The sequence below is a fragment of the Bufo bufo genome, chromosome 4 (genome assembly GCF_905171765.1).
Source record: "Bufo bufo chromosome 4, aBufBuf1.1, whole genome shotgun sequence".
Lineage (NCBI taxonomy): Eukaryota > Metazoa > Chordata > Amphibia > Anura > Bufonidae > Bufo > Bufo bufo.
The window spans coordinates 476,979,922-477,007,187 of record NC_053392.1 but is presented as its reverse complement, the minus strand read 5'-3'; the positions used below and the strand labels follow the sequence as shown (position 1 = coordinate 477,007,187).

General features: G+C 46.0%; 1 protein-coding gene across 1 annotated transcript in view; it reads right to left on the bottom strand.

Moving 5' to 3' along the window:
* Nucleotides 1–5,748, bottom strand: part of SHPRH (SNF2 histone linker PHD RING helicase) — a 126,160-nt gene extending 120,412 nt beyond the window's left edge. The window contains exon 1 of the mRNA XM_040429507.1: nt 5,602–5,748. The gene's annotated coding sequence lies outside the window, so the exon portion shown is untranslated. The remainder of the gene's footprint in view (nt 1–5,601) is intronic.
* Between the last annotated feature and the right edge of the window lie 21,518 nt (nt 5,749–27,266).

Here is a 27,266-nt window from a genome sequence, read left to right as displayed (position 1 = left end):
CATAAGAAATCACGTGACTCCGGAATAAGATCCCGGTCACATGACTTCTCTCATGACATCATATTGCTACGCAACTGATCCAAACAATATTGGATCTTTCAAGGGATAGATTGCGATGCAATATTAAAGATCCATACTATATTCCAACTATGTTTAGGGATCTGAGGCATCCGTGATTAGTTACAGAACAAAAATATACATTAATGCAAAATGATAATTCATGATCACACGTTCTACATACTGAATCAAATGAAACTACTCAGTGAGTATTCCTTATTAAGGCTTTTGGGGGCAAGCGTCTCAAGTCGATGGATCCAATATGCTTCACGCTGGTGGAGCATCTGGATCCGATTTCCTCCACGTCGAGGTAAGGTCACTTCTTCTAAAATTTGAAAACGCAGTTGTGAGATGCGATGATTTTTTTCTTTAAAATGTTGGGGGATAGGTAACAAAGTGTTTTCCTTCCTAATTGTGGACTTATGCTTTCCTACCCGGTCTTTCATACGCATTGTCGTCTCTCCAACATAGCACAACCCACAGGGACATTTAAGTAAGTAAATTACAAAACTACTATCACATGTGAAGTGACCTCGAATGGGGATTTGTTGTCCTGTCTGTGGGTGTGATATGTTGGAGCCTTTGATGACATTGGAACAATGGACACAGTTAAGGCAGGGAAATGTTCCCTTCCTAACTGTTGAGAAAGTGAGCTGTCACTGGAGCACCCTGTCACTTCCTATGTCCGCCCGGACAATAATGTCCCTAATATTTTTATTGCGCTTATAGCACACCATGGGACGGTCCCTAAACGCCTGAATTGTGGGATATGAATTTTGTAAAATATTCCAGTGTTTGTAAATGACAGCTTTGACACGGTCCATCCAAGGATGGTATTTCACAATTAGTGGTATTCTCTGTCCTTTGTCTTTCTTTTCTGATGGTTCTACGGGATTTTCTATCTTGTCTAGCTGTTCTCGTAGTAAATGGGGGGGATAACCTCTATCTACAAACTTTTGGGTCATTTCCTGCAACCTAAGGTCACATGTGTCCCGATCCATGACAATATTGGCCACTCTTCTGTATTGCGAGTATGGCAGAGATTTTTTTGTAGTTGAAGGGTGATTACTATGGAATGACAAGAGGCTGTTTCTGTCAGTTTTCTTGACATACAAGTCAGTGGTAATCCTGTTGTCAATTCCCCTAATCACCCATGTGTCAAGGAAGGAGACACGTTGTGTGTCTTGGTGCAGGGTAAATTTCAGCTCAGGTCTCACATTATTGATGTAGTCCACAAAGGACATAAGGGTCTCAATGCTGCATCGCCATACGCAAAAAACATCATCTATGAAACGTTTCCAAAATATACAGTGATTCTGATATAGCTCACTTGGGTAGATATACTCTCTCTCAAAATGTGCCATATAGCAATTTGCGTATGGCGGTGCAGCATTGGACCCCATCGCGGTCCCACACCGCTGCTGAAAAAAAGTGTCCTGAAATAAAAAATAATTGCGACGCAAAACAATAGAAAGTAGGGACAGGAAAAATTTTGGTTGCGTAGCAATATGATGCTATGGTCACGTGACTGGTCACATGGCTGGGGGCGGCATAGTCCGGCCCCGATCACGTGATCACTTGCGTGATTAGGAGGCAGGTTTTTTTAATTGTATTTAAATGGTGCCTTGTGTATGTGAAATTGAGCTGTTATCACCTGTAATTTGACAAAGACACAGATTGGTGTCGAAACGCGCGTCACATATGGGTGACGAATAAAGAAAGCTTTTCTTCACTAATGGAATTACGGAGTGCTGGTCTTTCTATTGCAAGAGATCCAAAGAACTGTCACTATCAGTGAAGCAAGCCATCATTAGACTGAAAAAACAAAACAAACCCATCAGAGAGATAGCAAAAACATTAGGCCTGGCCAAAACAACTGTTTGGAACATTCTTCAAAAGAAGGAACACCAAAAGACCCAGAAGACCACAGAAAACAACTGTGGTGGATGACTGAAGAATTCTTTCCCTGGTGAAGAAAACACCCTTCACAACAGTTGGCCAGATCAAGAACGCTCTCCAGGAGGTAGGTGTATGTGTGTCAAAGTCAACAATCAAGAGAAGACTTCACCAGAGTGAATACAGAGGGTTCACCACAAGATGTAAACCATTGGTGAGCCTCAAAAATAGGAAGGCCAGATTAACGACATCTAAAAAAGCCTTCACAGTTCTGGAACAACATCCTATGGACAGATGAGACCAAGATCAACTTGTACCAAAGTGATGGGAAGAGAAGAGTATGGAGAATGAAAGGAACTGCTCATGATCCTAAGCATACCACCTCATCAGTGAAGCATGATGGTAGTAGTGTCATGGCGTGGGCATGTATGGCTGCCAATGGAACTGGTTCTTATGTATTTATTGATGATGTGACTGCTGACAAAAGCAGCAGGATGAAATCTGAAGTGTTTCGGGCAATATTATCTGCTCATATTCAGCCAAATGCTTCAGAACTCATTGGACGGCGCTTCACAGTGCAGATGGACAATGACCCAAAGCATACTGCAAAAGCAACCAAAGTTTTTTTAAAGAGGACCTTTCACTAGTTTAAAAACTAAAAACTAAAAACTAACTATATCAGTGGGCAGAGCGGCGCCCAGGGGTCCCCCTGCACTTACTAGTATTTCTGGGCGCCGCTCCGTTCGCCCGGTATAGGTTCCGGTGTCTGCAGCTCCCTCTGTTGTACGGGGCAGAGTTTTTGTATTAGGGTTGTCCCTTGCTGCAGCGCTGGCCAATCGTAGGGCACAGCTCATAGCCTGGGACTCCCAGGCTATGATCTGTGCGCTACGATATAGTTAGTTTTTAGTTTTTAAACTAGTGAAAGGTCCTCTTTAAGGGAAAGAAGTGGAATGTTATGCAATGGCCAAGTCAATCACCTGACCTGAATCCGATTGAGCATGCATTTCACTTGCTGAAGACAAAACTGAAGGGAAAATGCCCCAAGAACAAGCAGGAACTGAAGACAGTTGCAGTAGAGGCCTGGCAGAGCATCACCAGGGATGAAACCCAGCGTCTGGTGATGTCTATGCGTTCCAGACTTCAGGCTGTAATTGACTGCAAAGGATTTGCAACCAAGTAATAAAAAGTGAAAGTTTGATTTATGATTATTATTCTGTCCCATTACTTTTGGTCCATTAACAAGTGAGAGGCACATATGCAAACTGTTGTAATTCCTACACCGTTCACCTGATTTGGATGTAAATACCCTCAAATTAAAGCTGATAGTCTGCAGTTAAAGCACATCTTGTTCATTTCATTTCAAATCCATTGTGGTGGCGTATAGAGCCAAAAATGTTAGAACTGTGTCCATGTCCTAATATTTGTGGACCTGACTGTATGAATAAAAACTCAGATTTCGATGCAGCGGTGAAACATACAAACAAAAGAAAGGGATGGTTTTAACCCCTTAAGGACCCTGCCATATTTAATCTTCAGGACCAGGCCATTTTTTGCAAATCTGACATGTGTCACTTTATGTGTGAATAACTTTAAAACGCTTTTACTTATCCAGGCCATTCTGAGATTGTTTTCTCGTCACATATTGTACTTCATGACACTGGTAAAATTGAGTCAATTTTTTTTTTTTTTTTATTTATAAAAAAAATACCAAATTTACCAAAAAGTTTGAAAAATTAGCAAATTTCCCAATTTCAATTTCTCTACTTCTATAATACATAGTAATACCTACAAAAATAGTTATTACTTTACATTCCCCATATGTCTACTTCATGTTTGGATAATTTTGGGAATTACATTTTATTTTTGGGGGACGTTAGAAGGCTTAGAAGTTTTTTCAGAAAATTTCAAAAACCCACAGTTCAGGTCTGAAGTCACTTTGTGAGGCTTACATAATAGAAACCACCCAAAAATGACCCAATTTTAGAAACTACACCCCTCAAGGTATTCAAAACTGATTTGACAAACTTTGTTAACCCTTTAGGTGTTCCACAAGAATTAATGGAAATGGAGATGAAATTTCAGAATTTCACTTTTTTGGCAGATTTTCAATTTTAATCCATTTTTTGCCACTAACAAAGCAAGGGTTAACAGCCAAACAAAACTCAATATTTAATACCCTGATTCTGTAGTTTACAGAAACACCCCATATGTGGTCGTAAACTGCTGTACGGGCACAAGGCAGGGTGCAGAAGGAAAGGAATGCCATACGGTTTTTGAAGGGCAGATTTCACTGGGATAATTTTAAGTTGCCATATGACATTTAAAAGACCCCTAGAGTAGAAAGTGAAGTGACCCCATTTTGGAAACTACAGGATAAGGTGGCAGTTTTGTTGGTACTATTTTAGGGTACATATGATTTTTGGTTGCTCTATATTACACTTTTTGTGAGGCAAGGTAACAAGAAAAAGCTGTTTTGGCAGCGTTTTTATTTTTTGTTATTTACAATATTTATCTGACAGGTTAGATCATGGGGTATTTTTTAGAGCAGGTTGTTACAGACGCGACAATACCAAATATGACTAATTTTTTGGTTGTTTGTTTCAGTTTTACATAATTCATTTTTGAAAAGCCACAATCTGAAAGCTATAGTTTTATTTATTTTTTGGGAGAATGTCTTGTGTATGGGGCTAATTTTTTTCGGGATGAGATGACGGTTTGATTGGCACTATTTTGGGGTGCATATGACTTTTTGATCGCTTGCCATTACACTTTTGGTAATGTAAGGAGACAAAAAATGGCTTTTTTTCACTGTTTTTTTTAACGGTATTTACCTGAGGGGTTAGGTCATGTGATATTTTTATAGAGAAGGTTATTACAGACGCGGCGATACCTAATATGTATGCTTTTTTTTATTTATGTAATTTTTACACAATTATATCATTTTTTTAAACAAAAAAAATCATGTTTTGGTGTCTCAATAGTCTGAGAGCCATAGTTTTTTCAGTTTTTGGGAGATTGTCTTAGGTAGGGTATGATTTTTGCAGGATGAGATGACGGTTTGATTGGCACTATTTTGGGGTGCGTATGATTTTTTGATCGCTTGCTATTACACCTGCCCGATCACCATGACGCACATGTACTTCTCTGGTCCTTAAGTCACGGCCAGAGATGACGTACATGTGTCCTTAAGGGGTTAATCAGTATGATGCCCCTACCAGGGGGTATGTCTGGTTTAAAAGGTTAAGAGAAATAAAAGTAAAGTTTTAAATGAGTAAAAAGAAAACGGAAATAAGGCGCTTAATGGTCTATGACCAATAGTAATAAATGAGGATCCTTAAAGGGGGCTACACTCTTCTTTATTATTTTCCCTACTCCCCTCCCCACCCCAAATTCCAATAGTTACAAACTTGCGCAAAGAAATGTTAACTGGAGGACGCATGATTACATAGGTTATTACTCTTATTATGTTATACTAGGGAGTTTATTTTACAGTGGGAAGAAGAGATGGAACACAGTGTATGGACCCCTTTAGAGGTAATGCAATATATTATGTCAGGTCTGAGCAGCCCCTCTGAGAAGGTGCCTTATGAGTCTGTCTATAATACAACGTAGCTTTATATATAACGCATACACATGAGAATAACGTACCCGAATCAACGGCAGGCCGAGAGGTCGTACGCTCCTCAGTAGCGCGCACACACAGGCATGGTGTAGGGATCAGAGGCAGCCACACAACTCCTCCATGTCTACTGTATACAAATCACTATGTACCGGAAGCACTGTGCGCACAGCTACAAAAAGCAACCATTCACTTCCCAGCGCTGAGCCCCGCCCCTAACGATCTCTACCCAATCAGCACTCCGCAGATAAAAACAGACCAATAACAGTGCGCCTCTCAAAGGCCCTTCGGACGGCGGTGTGTGAGAGAAGTGTCGTGACAGGTCGGCTGTGTTTGACGTCATGCCATGTGACTTACCATGTGACTAGCTTTGTTATTGTGCTGAAAAGTAGTATATATAATTAAATAAGGACATTATGAGGGTTGTAACTAGAGTGTATGGGCTCCTAGGAGAATCCAGAGCTGCCCCCAAACGTTCCTCAGAAACCTTGACCACCCCCCAGCGACCTAAATAATCATCCACTTTTTTAGCAATTTTGTACAGATGGTGATGCAACTGTTTTTTTTATTTCTCACGCTAGCAAAATAATGTTTGGTAGCCTGAGAAACAGGGCTTATTTTAATGTATTTTTGCATACAGAATTTTTTTTAACTTTTAGTTTTATTGTGTAATTTGACCAAAAAGTTGTAAAAAAATAAAACTTAGTTTTTTTTGTTTTTACATTTATAGTTCGGTGTTTTCTAAATTAGCAAATTTACATTAAAGGGGTTCTCTGGAAATTAGGAAAATGAAAATACTTAAAGGTGTTCAGCTCTGAACCTGGACATACCCAAAATTTCATGCCATTTCATGCTCCGATGCTCTCCCTTGTTTGTTTACTTTGGTACACTGTATTCGGTGATGTCACTGGTTCTGATGGCCGGCCGGCCGGCTTGCCCATTAGTGCCGGTGACGTCACCGTGCTCACTGCTGGGGGAAAGCACTATGATAGAAATGCCTATTCTTGTCTGTGGCTGCGGACAAGAATAGGACATGCTCTATCTTTTTTTGCGGGGCTGCGGAACGGAACTACGGATGCTTACAGCACACAGTGTGCTGTCCACATCTTTTGTGGCCCCATTGAAACGAATGGGTCCGCACCTGTTGCCCAATATTGCGTAACGGATGCGGACCCATTCATGCAGATGTGTGAATGGACCCTAAGTACACACAAAACCTGTCCTAATCACACAGGAGGACAAGTTACTTCACAACGCTGAGCTGAAGAGCTGTCTCATCCTCCTCTCTGCTCCACTTGTCAGGAATTATGATCCTGAATACAGGTGATAGGATGTTCAGCTGAATCTCTGTAGGAATGGAGGTCATGAAGAGACATGAAGGGATGAGGGGTGACTAATGAGCAGCAGCACTTGTATGCAGTTTCCATTACCACAGTCTGTCCTGTCCGTCCTCTCTGTACTTCATGTTTACTCATGAACCCCATTCCCACATAGATTCAGCTAAAGATTCAGGATTATAATCCCTGACAAGTAAAGCAGAGAGGAGGACGAGGCAGCTCTTTAATCATTGCTTCCTAGACAAAATGAGCCATTATAACTAATGGAAGGTATTTGGGAATATATTTATAATAAAATTATATTTAAGTATTTTCATTTTCTTAATTCCCAGAGAACCCCTTTAAAGAGGTTCTCCGGGAATGGTGTAATAATGTCCTTCAGCAACCCAGTGAAAGTACATATCCAAATCGAACAAAGAGCTTCTTTGTAACTTTAAGAAATAACATGACTCAGTGATACAGTATATTCCAGGATTGCAGCGACAACAATATATTGGTATTTTATGGGCATGTACGTAATACAGTATAACATCAGCTTCTGTACTGTTAATGGTGACCAATAGGATCTTTTGTACGTACATTAGGGTTGCTGTATTTGTTTTTTTATGATTGCCCATAAGACGCATGACTAGGGATGAGTGAACCAGGACCGGAATGTTCGGGTTCGTACTGAACATTACGGTGTCCGGGCGGCAGCCAAACACGCACATTGGCGCAAAAGTCTGTGTTCGGTATTCGGATTTTAAATAAACCTTGTTGAAAGGCTGCGCCGCCATTCTGCTCTGAGTAGTGTGCTTTTAATGTGGCTGTTCAGTCTGTGGGTGACCTATAGGCATTTGTGTGGGTGCAATACACCTCCTTTGCCCCAATGACACAGAAATACAATACTTAATTAGGATGTTAATTCTGTGGGTGACCTAAAGCTATTTTTTGGGGTTCAAAACTCAGCTTTTGCATCCGTCTTACTGTAATAGGAGAGTTAATCAGTCTGTTAATTGTGCTGGTGACATAAAGCCATATTTGGGGGTTCATAACACCGCATGTTCATCCGTCTTACTGTAATTACAGAGTTAATCAGTCTATTAATTGTGTCGGTGACATAAAGCCATTTTTTGGGGTTCATAACACCGCATTTGCATCTGACTTACTGTAATACAATAGTTAATCAGTCTGTTAATTGTGTCGGTGATATAAAGCTTTTTTGGGGGTTCACAATACCACATTTGCATCTGTCTTACTGCAATAGGAGAGTTAATCATTCTGTTAATTGTGTCGGTGACATAAACCCATTTTTGGAGGGGTGATACACCTCATTTGTATCCATGACACGGAAATACAATAGTTAATTGTTCTGTTAATGCTGTCGGTGACATAAAGCCTTATTTTTTTTTGGAGGGGGGGGGATACACCTTATTTGCACCCATGACACAGAAATACAATAGTTCATCTGTCAGCCAATTTTGTCTGTGACCGTAAAAAAATGAGGAGAGCATCAAATAAGGGACGTGGCTGTGGTCATGGTACTACTGGTGGTGGTGGAGCTCCTGCTACAGGGAGAGGATGTTGCCGATCTGTGCCAGCTACGCCCCCAAATGAAACACCTTCCTATGGTGCACGCAGGCAACAGGACATTCTGCGTCATTTTGTAGTCCCGAATACCGCTCTAAGAATGGTGAGGCCAAGACAAGTAGAGGCGGTAGGAGATTGGATGGCTGAGAGTGCCTCCAGTTCCTTCACATTGTATTCCACCAGGTCCACTGCTGAAAGCACAGAGTTGGCACCAGCAGCCCATAGTCATCTGTCTTCCACCTCAACCCCTTGCACATCAGCCAAGCAGTCTGAGCCTCAAGTCATGCATCAGTCACTTATGATTTTGAATGACTCTGCTGGTGGGGTTTCCATTGGCCATCCATCCTTGCCCTGCTTCAGAAGGGGAAGAGATTGAGTGCTCTGATGCCCAACCACTTATGTTTGAGGATGAGGACCACCACAGCATGTCTTTCATGATGATGGCGAAACACAGGTGTCAACTGCTATGGATTTCTGCGCTGTGCAGACCGGACAGGGCTGAGGAGTGGGTGGAAGATGATGGGGAGGATGATGAGGTCCTAGACCTCACACGGCATCTATGTCATGCCAGTGACATGTGCAGTTAAGAAGAAGAGGTGGGGGTCACGCAGCGCCAGTCGCACAGAAAAAGAGGGAGCAGGGTGCAAAAGCAGAACGGCCAGCCCCTAGCCAGAGCACCTGCTACTGCCCACCTCACGAGGGACAGAGCACACCAAAGCCAGCTCAAACGAGTTCCCTGGCGTGGCAGTTCTTCAGGCAATGTGCTGACGACAAGACACGGGTGGTTTGCACACTGTACAGTCAGATCTTGAAGCGAGGCATAATTGTTCTAAACCTGATCACCACCTGCATGACCAGGCATCTAAGTGCAAAGCATGAGCTGCAGTGGAGTAGACACTTGAAAATCCACAAAAGATCTGAGGCTCCTCCTGCTCCCTCTTCTGCTGCAGTCTCAGCCTCTTCCTCCCCTCTGGAGCAATAGGGCCACCTGGCACCCCGCAAAGAGAGGATGTGACAGCAACACCACCAGTGTCACCGAGCATCTCCACACTGTCCCATGGAAGCGTTCAGCTGTCCATCCCCCAAACACTGAAGAGAAAGAGGTACCCCCTACCCACCCATGAGCCCTGGCCCTGAATGCCAGCATTTCAAAATTCCTGGCCTTTGAAATGCTGCCATTCCGTCTGGTGGAGATGGACAGTTTTAAAAACTTGATGACAGTGGCTGTCCCACATTAAGGGGTTCCCAGCCATCACTACTTTTCCAGGTGAGCTGTCCCTGCCCTGCACGAACAAGTGTCGGAAAAAAATCAGATGTGTGCTGCACAACGCCATCAGTGGCAAGGTCCACATAACCACCGATACATGGACCAGTAAGCACAGGCAGGAACGTTATATCTCCCTAACTTCCCGCTGGGTAAATGTAGTGGCGGCTGGGCCTGAGGTGGAAAGCGGCTTGTGCTACTGCCACCGAGCATTACTGGACGTTTCTCAGTGCCTCCTAGTCTGCTTCCTCCTCCTGTTCCTCCTCTACTGCCTTCTCATCACATCAGTGCAACATCTGGACCACCAACTTTAGCACAGCCAGGTGGAAACGACAGCAGGCTGTCCTGAAACTCATATGTTTGGGGGGCATGGAAGAACGGACCGACGAATGGTTGGTGCTGCTGAGCCTCAAGCCCGGCCTGGTGGAGTGTGACAACGGGTGAAATCTCGTAGCAGTTCTGGGCCTAGCCGGTTTGACGCACATCCCTTGCCTGGCGCATGTGCTGAATTTGGTGCTGCAGAGGTTCCTGAAGAATTACCCTGAGATGTCAGAGCTGCTGCAGAAAGTGCTGGCTGTCTGTGCGCGCTTTTGGCGTTCTCATCCTGTCGGAGCTGTAGCCTAACTTCTGCCTTCCCGCTCACCTCCTCATATGCGTCACAGCCACAGGCGATAGTGGAGTTTCAACTGCAGCACGCATGGGTGAGTCGCTCTGCGGAACAGCACCACTTCACTACCAACGAGTGGGCCTCCATACGGGACATGTGTGCTGTTTTGCACTGTTTCGAGTACTCCACCAACATAGCCAGTGCTGCTGACGCCATCCTCAGCGTTACTATCCCCCTTCTATGCCTCCTTGAAAAAACACTTCAGGCCATTATGGATGAGGATGTTTTGGAGGAGGAGGAACCGCGTTCACAGCAGGGTGGCTCCCAAATCGGCTCACGCGCATCAATGGAGAGTGGCTGGGGGGATACACGGGACACAGACAATACACCTCCCACCAAGGCCAGCTTGTCATTGCCTCTGGGCAGCCTGGCACACATGAGCAACTACATGCTGCAGTGCCTGCTCAACGACCGCCAAGTAGCCCTCATTGTTACCAGTGCTAATTACTGGGTGGCCACCCTGCTGGATCCCAGCTACAAGGACAACGTGCCGCCCTTACTATCGTCACTTGAGCGTGATCGGAAGATGCGCGCGTACAAGCGCACACTGGTACAGGCGCTACTGACGGCATTACCACCTGACAGCGGGGGCTCAGTGAAAGCACAAGGCTGAGGAGGAAGTCGCCAAAAAAAGCTGGGGCACCACCAGACCCTCAGAAGGGAGGACGAAATGTGGAAAAGCTTCATCAACATGCCACAACATCCAGCACCACCATCTGATATGGACCGTCTTAGCAGGAGGCAGCGTTTCAGCAACATAGTGGAACAGTACGTGTCTACACGTCTGCACATACTGACTGATGGGTCTGACCCATTCAACTTCTGGGTCCCCAAATTGGGCACATGGCCTGAGCTTGTCCATTACTCCTTGGAGATGCTGGCCTGCCCTGCGGTAAGCGTATTGTCTAAACGTGTGAGCAGCACGGCAGGTAGTGTGATCACAGACAGGCGCATTTGTCTGTCCACAGCCAATGTGGACAAGCTCATGTTCATTAATTCTTTCAGCACTAAGCCACTTTTCACCTTAAATCCCAGTCTGACCTGCTTCATTTTATGTGCTAATAACTTTGGAATACTTTTACTTATCCAAGCTATTCTGAGACTGTTTTCTCATGACACATTGTACTTCATGACAGTGGTAAATTTGAGTTGATATATTTCACCTTTATTTATATAATGATCCAAAATGTACCAAAAATTTGGAGAAATTCACAATTTTCTAAATTTAAATTTCTTTACTTTTAAGACAGATAGTAATACCTCATAAAATAATTATCAAAGTTCCCCATATGTCTGCTTTATGTTGGCATAATTTTGTAAATGTAATTTTCTTTTTTTTGGAACGTTAGAAGGCTTAGAATTTTAGAAGCCATGGTCTTTGGGCACCATTTTGTATTTGGAGAGACCCTGACGCACCCCTACAGTGGAAACCCTCAGAAAGTGACCCTATTTTGGAAACTACACCCCTCAAAGAATATAGTAAGAGGTGTTCTGAACACTTTGACCCCCTAAGCGTTTTACAGAATTTGGAAACACTTGGCTGTGAAAATGAAAAGTTTCATTTCTTCTAATAAAATGTTGCTTTAGTCCCAAATTTTTCATTTTCACAAGGGGTAACAGGAGAAAAAGCACCCCATAATTTGTTACCCATTTTCTCCTGAATACGGCAACACCCCATATGTAGTGGTAAACTGCTGTGGGGGCACATGGCAGGTAAGGAGAGCCATATGGCTTTTGCAGCGCAGATTTTGATGGATTGGTTTATAGGTGCCATTGGTTTTTATTTTTTGAGCGATTGTCTTATGTGGGAGTTTTGTCTTATGTGACAGTTTGATTGGTACCATTTTGGGGTACATACGACTTTTTGATCACTTTTTTGTGAGGCAGGGTGACACAAAATGGCTGTTTTGGCACAGTATTCATTTTTTTATTTTTTACAGGATTCACCTGAGGCGGCATATAATGTGATATTTTTATACAGTAGAGCATATTGCTACGGAAGTGGTTAAACATAATATGTCTATCATTTTTATTTTTAAGTTTTACACAGTGAAAGCATTTTTAAATAGCATAAAATCTTGTTTTTGTGTTGCCATTTGTGAGCCATATTTTTTTTATTTTTCAGTGATTGTCTTAGGTAAGGGCTCATTTTTTGCAGGATGAGATGGCGGTTTGATTGGTACGCCTTTTTGATAGTTTGGTATTACACTTTTTGTGAGGCAATGTGACCAGAAAATGGCTGTTTTGGCACTGTTTTTATAATTTTTTTACGGCGTTCACCTGGCGGGGTGGATCATATGATATTTTTATAGAGCCGGTCTATACAGACGTGGCGATACCTAATATGTCTACTTTTCATTTTTTTCGCTATTTTTAAAAAAATTAAATTTTTATAAATTTTGGGAAAAGGACACTTTTTTTTACTTAAAACTTTAATTTTTTTTATTGAGTAAAACTTATTTTTAATTTTTTTCCACTTTATTTTTTTGTCCCACTCTGGGACTTCAACTTTTGGGGGTCTAATCCCCAGTACAAGCCTGGATCTCACAGGATTACAGGTAAGGCAGCCACAATGCCTATGGAAGGCATTGGGCTGCCTTCCCAGCCATCGGGTCCCTGTCCCTGCAGTGCGGGGACTGTCAGGGGTACCGCACATTCCGCGGTCACTGCTGACCGTGGCATTACGAGGGTTAATGCGCTGGCATCTGTGTTTTCACCGATGCCAACGCATACAGCAGGGGTCCGGCTATCAGTGACTGCCGGACCCCTGCCGCTGATCGAGTGGGCGCAGCTCGGGCATAGCTGTACGGCGCTGGGATTTGAACCAGGCGTGGATCTCACAGGACTTGTACTCCAGTGCAGTTTGTGCGTTCTCTTTTTCCATTTCCAAATGTTTTGGGGCCTCCACAAAAAATAAAAATAAAAAATATATATAAAAAACAAACAAACAAAAAAAAAGTTGGCTACCTCCTCTGCCTCTTCCACCTACACCGCCACGTCCCCCTCCTCCTCCACTCGGACCTCCATCTCCTGCCTCAAGACTATTATGTCTTATATTGGCAGATTAAAGAGGTATATCGGCTGCACCCAGCCAATGTGATCTCTTTGCCATTTCCCAATGTTTTGAGATCTTCACAAACCAAAACAATATATAATTGGCTGCCTCTTCTACCTACACCGCCACATCCGCCTCCACCTCCACTCGGACCTCCACCTCCTGGCTCAAGATTATTATTTCTTATATTTGCAGAGTAGAGTAGTATACCTGTTCTGCCCTAGCACAGGGAGATTCATTTCAGATCACGTCTATTTCATTTCTAATTCATTCTGCTGCAATTCTCGTATTTCTGTAGTGATTAGTTAGGTTATAGCACCATCTAGCAGTCTTAAAAATGTACTACATTTAGTTTTTCTGTTGATAAAGATTATTATATTTGTGGGTTTTGCAAAGCATTGTGGGACTGTAATGCATCCTGGGAAAGAGAAGCCCAGTCTCCAGTCTTCATGTTACAGGACATTAGCTGTGCTGTCTCCTGCATATCTCCCTTTCAAACCCCACAATCCTTGTACAAGCATATCTGTTAAGAATTCTACCTTTGTTTCAGGGACATTATGTATGCAGTGTTGTTTAGCTAGGTATAAGTGTTACTCAGGGAAGGGGTTGTAACTGTTAGATGCTAGACATGCATTCTTATGTATAGGTAGCCATTTTGGACATATGCTCAGTGTTAATGTAATGTTAGTATACATGCTGTTCTATGCTTTCTGCTAATACATGTTATGCCTTATACTTATACAAGTTTTTGTATTCTTATAGCTTTACCAATCTCAAATACTCCTGTTTTGCCAATAAACAAGCTAGACTACAAAGAACAGTCCACTTATTTGGAACACAGGACTGGTTTATACTGAATGTCACAGTGTATGAAGACAGAACAATACCGGCCACACCTCACAAAATGGCTAAAGGTCGCACACAGATTAAACAGACAAATGTTTTTCGGCCTCCACAAAAAAAAATGAAATTTTTTTTTTTTAAATAAATAATGTTGGCTAAAAAAAAAACTGTCATGTAATTGCTGTTTTTGCCACCTCACCTCCTCAAATTTTTTTATAAAATGTGATGAAAAAGTGATATGTATCCCATAATCATACCAATAAAATCTACAGCCAGCTCGCGAAGAACAAGCTCTAATACAGTTAGGGCTTGTTTACACGAAAGTATGGGTTCCATTGCCGTATGGCGGACCGCATATGCGGATCCGCAATAAACGGACACCGTTCACTTGAATGGGTCTGCAAATCCGGAGATGCAGTGTGGAACGGAAGCACTGCACGGAAACCCACGGAAGCACTACGGAGTGCTTCTGTGGGGTTCCGTTCCGCACAAAGATGGAACATGTCCTATTTTTTGCGGAATGGAGGGATGAGGACCCATTCAAGTTGAATGGGTCTGGATTCGTCCCGGAGTCCTCACGAATGTTCTCCGTGCATTGCGGACCGCAAATTGCGGCCCCAATGCACGGAACAGAACCCATACGTTCGTGTGAACAAGCCCTTACATTGGTGAAAAATTAAACACTAACCTGGATGTTAGTATATGGCGATGCAAAATGTAATTCATTTTTAATACAAAAATTATTTTATGCTGAAAAATTTGTAAAACAAAAAAAAGTATATAAATTTGATATCACCATAACCATATCAACCCACAAAATAAAATATATATATCACATGATGAACCCCATAAAAAATAAAAATGAAAAACAGAGAATTGCAATTTTTGCACACCTCACTTCCCAAAACATGGTATAAAAAAATAATCAAAAAGACATATGTACCCCTAAATGATACCAATATAAACTGCAGCCCGTTCCGCAAAAAAAAAAAAAACAAGCCCTCACACAGCTCAGTCGACAAAAAAATAAAAAGGTTATGGCCTCTAAAAATAATTTCAGCAAATTCCATGTTAGAAAATCCCAATGCCGCTTCTTCCCTTCTGAACATTGCCGTGCCCCCAAACAGCAGTTCATAACCACATATGGAGTGTAGCCATACTCACGAAAAATGGATAACAAATTGTGGTGTGCTTTTTCTCCTGTTACCCCTTGTGAAAATGAAAAAATTGGGGCTAAAACAACATTTTATTGGAAATAAAATGTAATTTTTCACAGCCAAGTGTTTCTAAATTTTTTGAAACGGTTCTTAGGTTAAAGCATTTACTTCACCCCGTGATAAATTCCTTGGGTGGTGTCGTTTCCAAAATTGGGTCACTTTTTGTGGTTTCCTTTCTAGGGGTACCTCAGGGTCTCTTCAAATGTGACATGGCACCCGAAAACCTTTCCAGCAAAATCTGCCCTCTAAAAACAATATCGCACTCCTTTCCTTTTGAGCCATACAGCAGTTTACGACCACATATGGCAGGGATGGCCAACCTGCGGCTTTCCAGCTGCTGTAAAGCTAAAACTTCCACCATGCCCTGCTGTAGGCAGTTTTGAATAAATTGAGGGTTGTAGTTTCTAAAATGCAGCTATTTTTTGTGTGGTTTCTACTAAGAAAGCCCCTTAAAGTCACTTCAGAACTGAATTGATCTTTAAAATTCATTTATGATTAGATATATGCGTCTTTTTGGAGTACAGTTTCTGTCACTGATTTTGGCACAAAGGTTATTTGTGGCAAAATCTGTGACTTTTGAGACTGGTACGCTAGTGCATAAAAAGGAGGTGTGGGCTTCTACATAACTTTGGTGCATCCACTGCTGGCGCAGAGGTATTAAGACTGGCGTCTAAATCGTCAGTCTTAACAAATGACCCCAATGGTTTTGAAATTTTTCTTCAAAATGTCAGTAATTGCTTCCAAAATTCAAAACCTTCTAAAATCCCCAAAAAATTAAAATTTACAAAATGATGCCAACATAAAATAGACATGTAGGGAATGTTAATTAGTAACTATTTTGTGAGGAATCACTATTTGTCTTAAAATCAGAGAAATTTAAATTTCGAAAATTGCAAATTTTTCCAAGTTTTTAGTAAATTTGGGATTTCTTATGATAAAAGTCAAACATATTAGCTCAAATTCACCACTGACATGAAGTATGAAGTGTCTTGAGAAAACAATCTTAGAATTGCCTGGATCAGTAAAAGCGCTTCAGAGTTATTACCAGATAAAGTGACACATATCAGATTAGAAAAATGGGGCTTCAGCATTTGGTCCAAACTGTTTTATGCAGGAAGGGGTTAAGATAATTTAGTCTGCCCATGTGACAATATGTTATGTTCTTTAAAAAGTTGTAAAAAGGGGTCTTGCGACCATTTTAAGTAAAAAACGTGAGTAAAAATGCTTGTAAATGACCCCCTATGAGTGCAGGGAGAGAATGCTTAAAAGGGTTTTCCAAGAGTTTATTTTGCTCACCTATTCTAAGGATAGGCCATCAGTATCTTATTGGTGGGGTCTGACAAATGGGAACCCCACCGATCAGCTGTTCAAAAAGGCAGCAATGCTCACAGTAGCGCCGTGGCCTTCTCTCATCTTTCTCTAGGCGAAGAGACGACACTTTCATCGGCCACATCGCCTAGGTACAGGTCAGCCCCATTCACTTCAATGGTGATGAGCTGTAACAGCAAGCACAGCCCCTATACAATGTACAGCGCTATGCTTGGTAAGCTGCGAGAAGACCGCAGAGCTCACCGTCGCACCAGTGCCTTTTCAAACAGCTGATTGGCAAGGATAGGTCATCAGTATCAAAATCTCAGAAAACCCTTTTAAGAGCAGCAGCGTATTCTCTCCTCAGCACATGCTGATAGAAGGGAAAACTATGTGATATTTATAAGGGGTTGTCCAAGTACAACAATGTATCCCCTATCGACAGGAATGGGGGAAAAGTGTCTGATCGGTGGGGATCTGACCACTGGGGCCCCTGCTGATCAGTGTGAAGGAGAAAGCTGACCACTTGTACCCATAGAGTTGATGTAACAGAGGCTGCTGTGCGTCACTGTTCCCCTGCTTACCGCTGTGGTCCCGGGCGCCATCTTCAGCGGTGATCTGCTGCCATTGTTTCCTTTCAGCCCTGGCAACAGCATGCTTGCTGCTTTTTTCCTGCAGCATTTCCTTAAGGGCTGGCGCGCTTCACTTCCTGTGTTTTATGGGTTGGATCATGTGACCTCACCAACTAATCCTAGCCCTCCTACACATATATAAGTGTCTCAGCCCCCTTCCCAGATGCCTCAGTGTCAAGGTCCTTGTGTCCTCCTGTCACGGAACCATGAACCAGACGTACAGCAAGAGATAAGTGAAAATAAGAAGGCTTTATTGAAAATAAAGCTGTAAAGCAAAAGTCCAAACGAATGGTGAAACCGAAGCAGAGTCTTTGAGAGGCCAGAGATCAGGAACCAGAAGGGTAGTCAGACGAAGCCAGGATCAGGAACCAGCAGGGTAGTCAGATGAAGCCAGGATCAGGAACCAGCAGGGTAGTCAGACGAAGCCAGGATCAGGAACCAGAAGCAGCAGCAGTCTTAGAAGCATGTGAACACAGGAGGACCAAGCAAGGAACTGAAGCCACAGACCTCCTATATATATGAGCTAGGCATCCAGCTCCTCCCAGTGGGAAGGAGGAGCCGCAGGGTGGAAGGCTACAAGAAACCCAGAAACCAAGATGGCCGCCAGCACATGTCAAACGAAGGAGAACAGCAAGAAGGTAAGACCATGACAGTACCTCCCCCTCAAAGGCCCCTCCTCCGCGGAGCAAAAAACGGTTTCTGAGGGAAGCGTGCGTGGAAGGCTCGGAGCAAGGCAGGAGCATGGACATCTGCGGAGGAAACCCAGGAACGCTCCTCTGGACCATAACCACGCCAATGGACCAAAAACTGCACCCGACCGCGGACCAGGCGTGAGTCCAGGATATTGCTCACCTCATACTCCTCATGATTGCCCACTCGGACCGGACGAGGCCGAGGAACCGAGGAAGTGAAACGATTACACACCAGTGGCTTCAACAGGGAGACATGAAACACGTTAGAGATCCGCATGCCAGGAGGAAGCGCAAGGGCATAGGCTACCGGGTTTACCCTGCGAAGCACTCGGAAGGGACCAACAAAGCGAGGCGCCAGCTTGGGAGTGGGCACTCGTAGGTTGAGGTTGCGGGTGGACAACCATACACGGTCTCCGACCTGCTAGGAAGGAGCAGGCGCTCGTCTGCGATCAGCCTGGAGTCTCTGGCGCTGCGCAGAGGCCTCAAGGGACTTCTGGATCTGTACCCAAGAAGCACGTAGGACGGAAAGGTGATCCTCCACAGCCGGAATATCCTGGGGAGAGAATACCTCCGGTAACACGGCAGGTTGGAACCCATAATTGGCCATGAAGGGAGACGTCCCAGAGGAAGAGTTCACCGCCGTGTTCCTGGCAAACTCAGCCCAAGGCAGAAGGTCAACCCAATTGTCTTGGTGATCGGAGACATAGCAACGAAGGAATTGCTCCAAGGCCTGATTGGATCGTTCTGCGGCCCCATTGGACTGAGGGTGGTAGGCCGAGGAGAAGGAGAGATGAATCCCCAACTGGGAGCAAAAGGCGCGCCAGAACCTGGACACAAACTGACTCCCCCGATCCGACACAATCTCCTTGGGCAAACCGTGCAACCGGAAGACCTCCCTGGCAAAAATCGTGGCCAACTCTTGTGCAGAGGGTAACTTCTTGAGAGGAACACAGTGGCACATTTTGGAAAACCGATCCCCAATCATGAGAATGACCGTATGGCCTCGGGATGCAGGGAGGTCCACAATGAAATCCATCCCCAGGTGTGACCATGGGCGCTCCCCGGTGGCTATGGGTTGCAGAAGGCCCAACGGAAGGTGCCGAGGGGACTTACTCTGGGCACAAACGGAGCATGCCGCTACATATGCGGCGATGTCGGAACGTAGGGAAGGCCACCAGAACAGCGTGAAACAGCCCAGGACAGCTGATTCTTTCCAGGATGCCCCGCGGTCTTGGAGTTATGGTAGGTTCGCAACAACCGAGTGCGCAACTCCTCAGGCACAAAACATCTGCCGTTGGGTCTCCCAGAGGGAGCACCAGATTGAGCCGCCAAAATCTGCTCACCCAGGGGAGAGGTCAGGCTGGTGCGAATGGCGGCCAGGATCTGATTCGGAGGTATGACCGAAGTCGGAATCGACTCCTCCCTGGACAGCTCGGAGTACTGCCGTGATAGGGCATCCGCCCTGATGTTCTTGGAACCGGGTAGGTAGGAGACCACGTAATTAAAACGTGACAAGAACAGAGCCCATCTGGCCTGACGTGGTGTCAATCTCTTGGCCTCAGAAAGGTAGGTCAGATTCTTATGGTCCGTCAGGATGAGAACCGGAACCACCGAACCCTCGAGCAGGTGCCTCCATTCTTTAAGGGCCTGCACGATGGCCAATAACTCCCTGTCACCAATCTGATAGTTGCACTCCGCGGAAGACAGTTTCCGGGAGTAAAACCCACAAGGAAGCAGAGGACCCTCTGGTGTTCTACGCTGAGACAGAAGGGCGCCTACTCCCGTCTCAGACGCGTCCACCTCGAGGACAAAGGGCAACCCAGGGTTGGGATGCGACAGAATCGGAGCCGACACAAAAGCGGACTTTAGGGCCTCAAAAGCTCGGATGGCCTCGAGCGGCCAGACCTGGGAATTACTGCCCTTCCTGGTCAGATCCGTGAGAGGCTTGGCCAGCATGGAAAAGTCCCTGATGAACTTCCGATAATAATTGGCGAAGCCCAAAAAGCGCTGCAGGGAACGAAGACCACTGGGCTGGGGCCACTGTAAGACAGCCGAAACCTTCTCAGCATCCATGGAGAACCCCTCAGCGGAAATGATGTAACCTAAGAAGGTTACCTGGGATCGGTGAAATTCGCATTTCTCAAGCTTACCGAACAGCTTGTTCTCTCGTAACCGTTGCAACACTCGTCTGACATCCAGAATGTGGGCCTCCATGGATTCAGAATATACCAAGATGTCATCCAAATAGACCACCACACACTGCTGCAACAGGTCACGGAAAACATCGTTGATGAATTCCTGAAAGACTGCGGGCGCATTGCACAACCCAAAGGGCATAACCAAGGATTCATAATGACCGGTCCTGGTGTTAAACGCGGTCTTCCACTCATCGCCCGCCTTGATCCTTACCAGGTTATATGCCGCCCTCAGGTCGAGTTTGGTAAAGACCGTGGCCCCTTTAAGGCGATCGAACAGCTCGGAAATCAAGGGTATCGGGTAAGCGTTCTTGATCGTGATGCGATTGAGACCCCTGTAATCGATGCAAGGCCTCAACTCACCGCCCTTCTTTTTCACAAAGAAAAATCCAGCCCCTGCCGGGGACGAGGATTTGCAAATGTGTCCGCGTGAAAGCGCCTCCCTCACGTACTCCTCCATGGCCTCATTCTCCGCTACCGACAGTGGATAGACTTTGCCACGAGGAGGAACGGCACCAGGTTGTAACTCTATGGCACAATCGTATGGGCGGTGCGGAGGTAGGGCAACCGCGCGCACCTTATCGAATACATCCCGGTACTCCTCGTATTCAGGGGGCAACAGAGAGTCCGAGGAAGTACACAGCAACTTGACAGACCCATGGATGCAACTAGCCCCACACTGCGGTGACCACGAGAGGATCTCGGCCGATCTCCAATCGAAAGTCGGATTATGCTTCTGGAGCCAGGGGTACCCCAAGACCACCGAGTAGTGTGGAGACGAAATAACCTGGAGGCAGACCGACTCTCTGTGAACGGCACCAATGGCTATCCCCACTGGAAGGGTCTCATGAGTCACGTGTGACGACAGAAGGGGTCTGCCGTCTATCGCCTCAAGAGCCAGTGGGGAACCTCGAGCCTGCAGAGGAATGGAATTGGCGGCCGCGAACACACTATCAATGAACAAACCACCAGCACCAGAGTCCACCAACGCCTGGGTCGTCACCAAGCCCCCGACCCAGGAGAGGACAACAGTGATCAGTGGTTTGTCAACACGGGAAACCGGGGACGAGGAGACTCCACCCAAGATCTGCCCCCGACAGGATCTCAGGTACGAGCGTTTCCCGGACGGTTCGGACATGCCAACCGAAAATGCCCACCGAGACCACAGTACATGCATCGACCCTCGCGTCTCCGGAGTACCCTTTCCCCCTCGGACAGGCGAGCAAACCCCAGCTGCATGGGTTCACCCCCAGACAAGTCATCCCCAGGAGGCGTGGGAGGAGAGGGAGGCACGGGTGGGACAGCAAACGTAGGCGCCAATCTGTTTGAAGACCTCCGCAGGCTCTCCTTAAAGGAAGGTCTCTCCCTGAGTCTGGTGTCAATCAAAATCAGGAAAGAAATAAGAGACTCGAGCTCCACTGGTAGGTCCTTAGCTGCAACCTCATCCTTCAAGGCATCCGAGAGACCATGAGAGAAAGCAGCGACCAGAGCCTCATTATTCCAGCCCACCTCTGCTGCCAGGGTACGAAACTCAATGGCGTATTCAGCTACGGATCGTGAACCCTGTCTGATGGACATAAGGAGCTTCGCGGCAGAGGCAGCACGAGCCGGCACATCGAATACCTTCCGAAGAGAAGCAACAAAAACCGGAAAACTCGGCAACCACCGGATTGTTGTTCTCCCATAAAGGGCTGGCCCAGGCCAAGGCCTTGTCCGAGAGCAGCGAGATCAAGAAGCCCACCTTTGATCTCTCAGTAGGAAAGGCATGTGGCAGCAACTCGAAATAAATGCCCACCTGGTTAAGGAAACCTCGGCACTGAGTTGGCTCTCCCCCAAAGCGCTGTGGAAGAGGGGCAGAACCGGTCATACCCCGAAACACCGCAGGCGCAACAACAGGTGTCGGGGTAGACTCTGGCGCAACAACCGGAGCGGCAGTAGGAGCGACAACCGACCCATCGGCAACGGGAGCGAAATGAGCCGTGCGTTCAAGCAGGGTTTGCAACGCCACAGCGAACCGACCCAACAGGTGATCCTGCTGATCAAGTCTGGCAACCAGCATGGGTAGCGAGGATGGCCCTGTACCGTCAGAACTCATGGCTTGGTCCTAATGTCACGGAACCATGAACCAGACGTACAGCAAGAGATAAGTGAAAATAAGAAGGCTTTATTGAAAATAAAGCTGTAAAGCAAAAGTCCAAACGAATGGTGAAACCGAAGCAGAGTCTTTGAGAGGCCAGAGATCAGGAACCAGAAGGGTAGTCAGACGAAGCCAGGATCAGGAACCAGCAGGGTAGTCAGACGAAGCCAGGATCAGGAACCAGCAGGGTAGTCAGACGAAGCCAGGATCAGGAACCAGAAGCAGCAGCAGTCTTAGAAGCATGTGAACACAGGAGGACCAAGCAAGGAACTGAAGCCACAGACCTCCTATATATATGAGCTAGGCATCCAGCTCCTCCCAGTGGGAAGGAGGAGCCGCAGGGTGGAAGGCTACAAGAAACCCAGAAACCAAGATGGCCGCCAGCACATGTCAAACGAAGGAGAACAGCAAGAAGGTAAGACCATGACACCTCCTAAGGTTCCTGATATCCGCTTGTGTTCCTGTGTTCCTGACTTGTACTTGTGTTCCTGGACACTGCTACCTGTTTGATCCCTGCCTGCTTGCCTTGAGTCTCCTGTTGCTGACCCAGATTGCCTGACCTGTACCTGTGCTGCCTTCCCTGAGCTATTGCCTGTCTGACTTTGCCTCTGCCTCATCCTTCGGTCCTGCACTGTTGCTCCTGATAATGACTCAGCCTGTTGACAACGCCTGTACCTTTGGTAACTTTCTCAAGTACCTCCTGGTCTGCCTGGACCAGTTGCCTCATGTGCCTACCCTCCTCAAGAGGTAGCGACCTGGTGTTCCCCTTGGGAAAGTCTATCCCCACCATCAGTGGTACTGTGAAGATCGAGGGGTTCACTTAGACAATGCCCTTAGAGGAGGTAGGACATTCGTGGCACAGTGGGTTCACAACCGCTGGTTCGTGACAGTACACTGAGGCCATGGATCCCGCTTGTCACCCCAAGCCTGTCGTTCAGGAATTGTTACATGAAGTGAGGCGTCAGAGCGAACATCAGGATGTGATGATGCAGTTCATGCAAAATGTTGCTGCTCGTCTGGATGCCATCTCTTCTCCAGTTACTGCAGGGTCACCAGTCGCTGCTACTCCTGTAATTCCAACACTGGTGAATGTGGATTTGTGTGCCGCTGGTGTGCAACTCCCTCTGCCATGATGCTATGGTGGAGAACCAAAAACCTGTTGTGGATTCCTGAGCAAGTGTCTGATCCACTTTGAGTTGCATGGGCAGAAGTTTCCCACTGAAAGGTCCAAGATTGCCTTCATTGTGTCCCTGCTGTCTGATGAGGCCCTTGCTTGGGCAAATCCTATTTGGGAACATGAAGGTCCAGAGACCACTAATCTGCAGTCTTTCCTGGCTACCTTCCGGCTGGTCTTTAAAGAGCCTGGCCGCACGTCCTCCGCTGCGTCTACGACAGGGTTCCTTGTCTGTGGGTCAGTATGCCATTTAGTTTCTTACCCTGGCTGCCGAACTTGCATGGAACAATGAGCCTCAACTGGCGGTATTCTGGGAGGGCCCTTTCTGACCAGATTAAGGATGAATTAGCTGGTCGCGACCGTCCGTCTACTCTGGATGACCTGATCACCTTGGCCACAAGGATAGATATGCGTTTCAGGGAACGTTCTAGGAAGGTCAAAGGCACCAGAAGACTACCCCGTTTGGCTCCATCCTTCCAGAGGCCGGTTCTTCCTCTAGTGTCCATCCCATCTGAAGAGCCCATGCAAATAGAGTGCCTTCGATTGTCTGACCAGGAACATTTACGCAGCAAAGCAGAGAACCTGTGTCTGTATTGTGGAGGCAAGGCCCACTTTGTGCGTAATTGTGCATAGAAGCCATAAAACGCCAATGTCTAGGGTCAGTTGGAAGGTGGTCCTAGACAAGAAGAAGTCCTCTCCGAAACTTTCAGTTCTGGTGACTCTCTCTGTGCCTGCATTCTTGGACTCTGGGTCAGCCGGTAACTTTATTCAGCAAGCTCTGGTCCATCAGTACCAGTTTCCTACCATCCGTCTAGAAAGGCCTCTGTTAGTGGCTTCCGTAAATGGACTGCCACTTCCTGAACCTGTGCTTTTTGTTACTATGCCTCTTAAGTTGCAAATAGGGGTTCTGCATTCTGAGATGATCTTCTTCTATGTGCTGCCAGCGTCCGTGAATCTGGTTATCCCTGGTCTTCCCTGGCTGCGTCAGCACACTCCAGTTCTGGATTGGCACTCCGGTCAGATTCTGCAATGGGGATCACCTGCCAGTTCACCTGCTTATCAGAGGTCCGACCTGCTTCTGCTTCTTCGCCTACTGTACCTCAAGACCTGCCTGGACTTCCGCAGCAGTATGCCAGTTTTGCGGATGTCTTCAGTAAGAAAGAGGCCAAGACCCTGCCTCCTCATTGTCCTTGTGCAGCAGGCCATCCCCTGGGGCCCTATTAGCTATACTGAGTACCCAGGTGTAGGAATGGCCTAGTGGTATAGGGTGGCCTAAAATGTCCCTTTATGTTGTATGAGTGTCACGGTGCTCCTACCTGGATACGGCTGGACTCCAGGTGTTGGCTCTGAAGCAAACAAATAGTGAGGAATAGTTGAGGATTATGAAGAAATAATTCCAGACCTTGTGATGAAGTTGAATAGCAGCTTTACTTTGATAAACTTTCATCAGACACAATCTTCCAGCTTTGACTTGGTTCCAGCAGGCTTTGACATTAAAACTCTGGCAGGCAAACTTGTTTCTCCTACATCTGTTGCTCTCTGGCTCTGCTGTACTGACATGCTGACTGTATAACTTTGCTTCTTCTTTATGCTGCAACTTCTCTCTTTGTATGGTCTGTCTCTAGATTAGGCCAGGACACTTTACTCCTGAGGCTCTAAGCTGTGCCCTCCACATCCAGCAGAACTGAAGGTACTCTGGCTGGCTTGGGTTGGGTTTGGGCACATCCAGCAGGGACGTGCCCAGCACACCCACCTTCCCCTAGCAGGGGGTAAGCTAGACTAGACTAGACTGGTCCCCACCCTTCCTGCAGGAAGTGGGACTCGCCCACTCCTCCATAGAGCTGGGTTAGAATAGAATGGAGAGCTCAATTCTCTGTAAGTACAGCTCTGCAGTGTTTGCTGCCACCTGTTAGTGAACCAGGCAGATTGCATTTTAACATAACAGTTGCATTAGAAATAGGAATGCACAGTGTATAGGACCTGAAATAAATGCATAGATAACATGATATTAGCCCATTAAAGACAGTAGGCGGGTGAAGAAGTGTTGATGCCCCTCTGGGGCATTATAATTGTCTGATTGACCTTCTGCCTGGTGCCACTCCTCTTAGTGGTCAAGTCTACCTACTCTCACTTCCTGGGACCCAAGCGATGTCTAATTACATCAAGGAGAATCTCGAGAGAGGGTTTATCCGGAAATCTACTTCACCAGCAGCTGCCGGGTTATTCTTTGTACAGAAAAAAGATAGATCCTTACGGCCCTGTATCGACTATCGAGGTCTGAATAAGGTCACAGTCAAAAATTGATACCCTCTTCTGCTAATCTCCGAACTCTTTGACAGGATCCGGGGAGCTAAGGTCTTCACAAAATTCGACCTGCACGGCGCATACAACCTTATCTGCATTCGAAAGGGCGATGAGTGGAAGACTGCTTTCAATACCCGTGATGGACACTACGAGTATCTCCTCATGCCCTTCGGTCTGTGCAATGCTCCCGCATTATTCCAGGAGTTGGTAAACGATATCTTTCAGGATCTGCTCTATGTCTTTGTGATAGTGTACCTGGACGATATACTGATCTATTCTCCAGATTTGACCACTCACCGGAAGCATGTATGTTTGGTTTTACAGCGGTTGAGAGAGAATCGACTTTATGCCAAACTCGAGAAATGCATCTTTGAAAAATCTACCGTACCGTTCCTCGGATACATAATCTCGGATGCTGGGTTGCAGATGGATCCTGAAAATGTAATGCAGTAATGCTGCTATACAGCGCTTCCTTGGAGTTTCTAATTTCTATCGTCAGTTCAGCCCGAATTTTTCATCTCTTACATCTCCGATCTCCGCTCTTACTAAGAAAGGGGTGAATGCCAGAGTCTGGACTCCTGAGGCAGAGGCCGCCTTTGTCCAATTAAAAAGATCCTTTGCTTCTGCACCTGTTTTGCATCATCCAGATGTCTCCTGCCAATTCTATTTAGAAGTGGATGCCTCCTCCATAGGAGCCGGTGCTGTTTTACTACAGAAAGGTTCCAAGGGCAAGATGTTTGCATGTGGATTTTTCTCCAAGCTCTTCTCCCCTGCCGAGAAGAATTACTGTATAGGAGACAGAGTTTCTAGCCATAAAACTTGCCTTGGAGGAGTGGCAGAATCTATTGGAGGGGGCCTAGCATCCAGTGATAATCTTCATCGACCACAAGAACCTTACATATCTGCAGATAGCCCAGCGTCTGAACCCTCACCAAGCCAGATGGGCACTCTTCTTCTCCCGTTTTGATTTTGACTTTCACTTTCGCCTGGCCGAGAAGAACATCAAGGCGGGTGCTCTGTCTTGGTTATTTGACTTCTCCGACCAGCAGGAGGAGCCCCAGTACATTGTAGATCCTGCTCGCTTGATCACAGTGGCTCTTGTCCTGGTAAAAGATATCCCTCCCAGGAAGACATTCGTGCCATCTGCCAAGAGAAAACGTATTCTAGCTTGGGGGCACAACTCCAAACTGGCTGGTCACCCAGGCATCCGCAAGACCATAGAACTTTTGTCTCGCCACTACTGGTGGCCCACACTGTCTAAGGATGTGCGTGATTATGTGTCTGCCTGCACCGTCTGTGC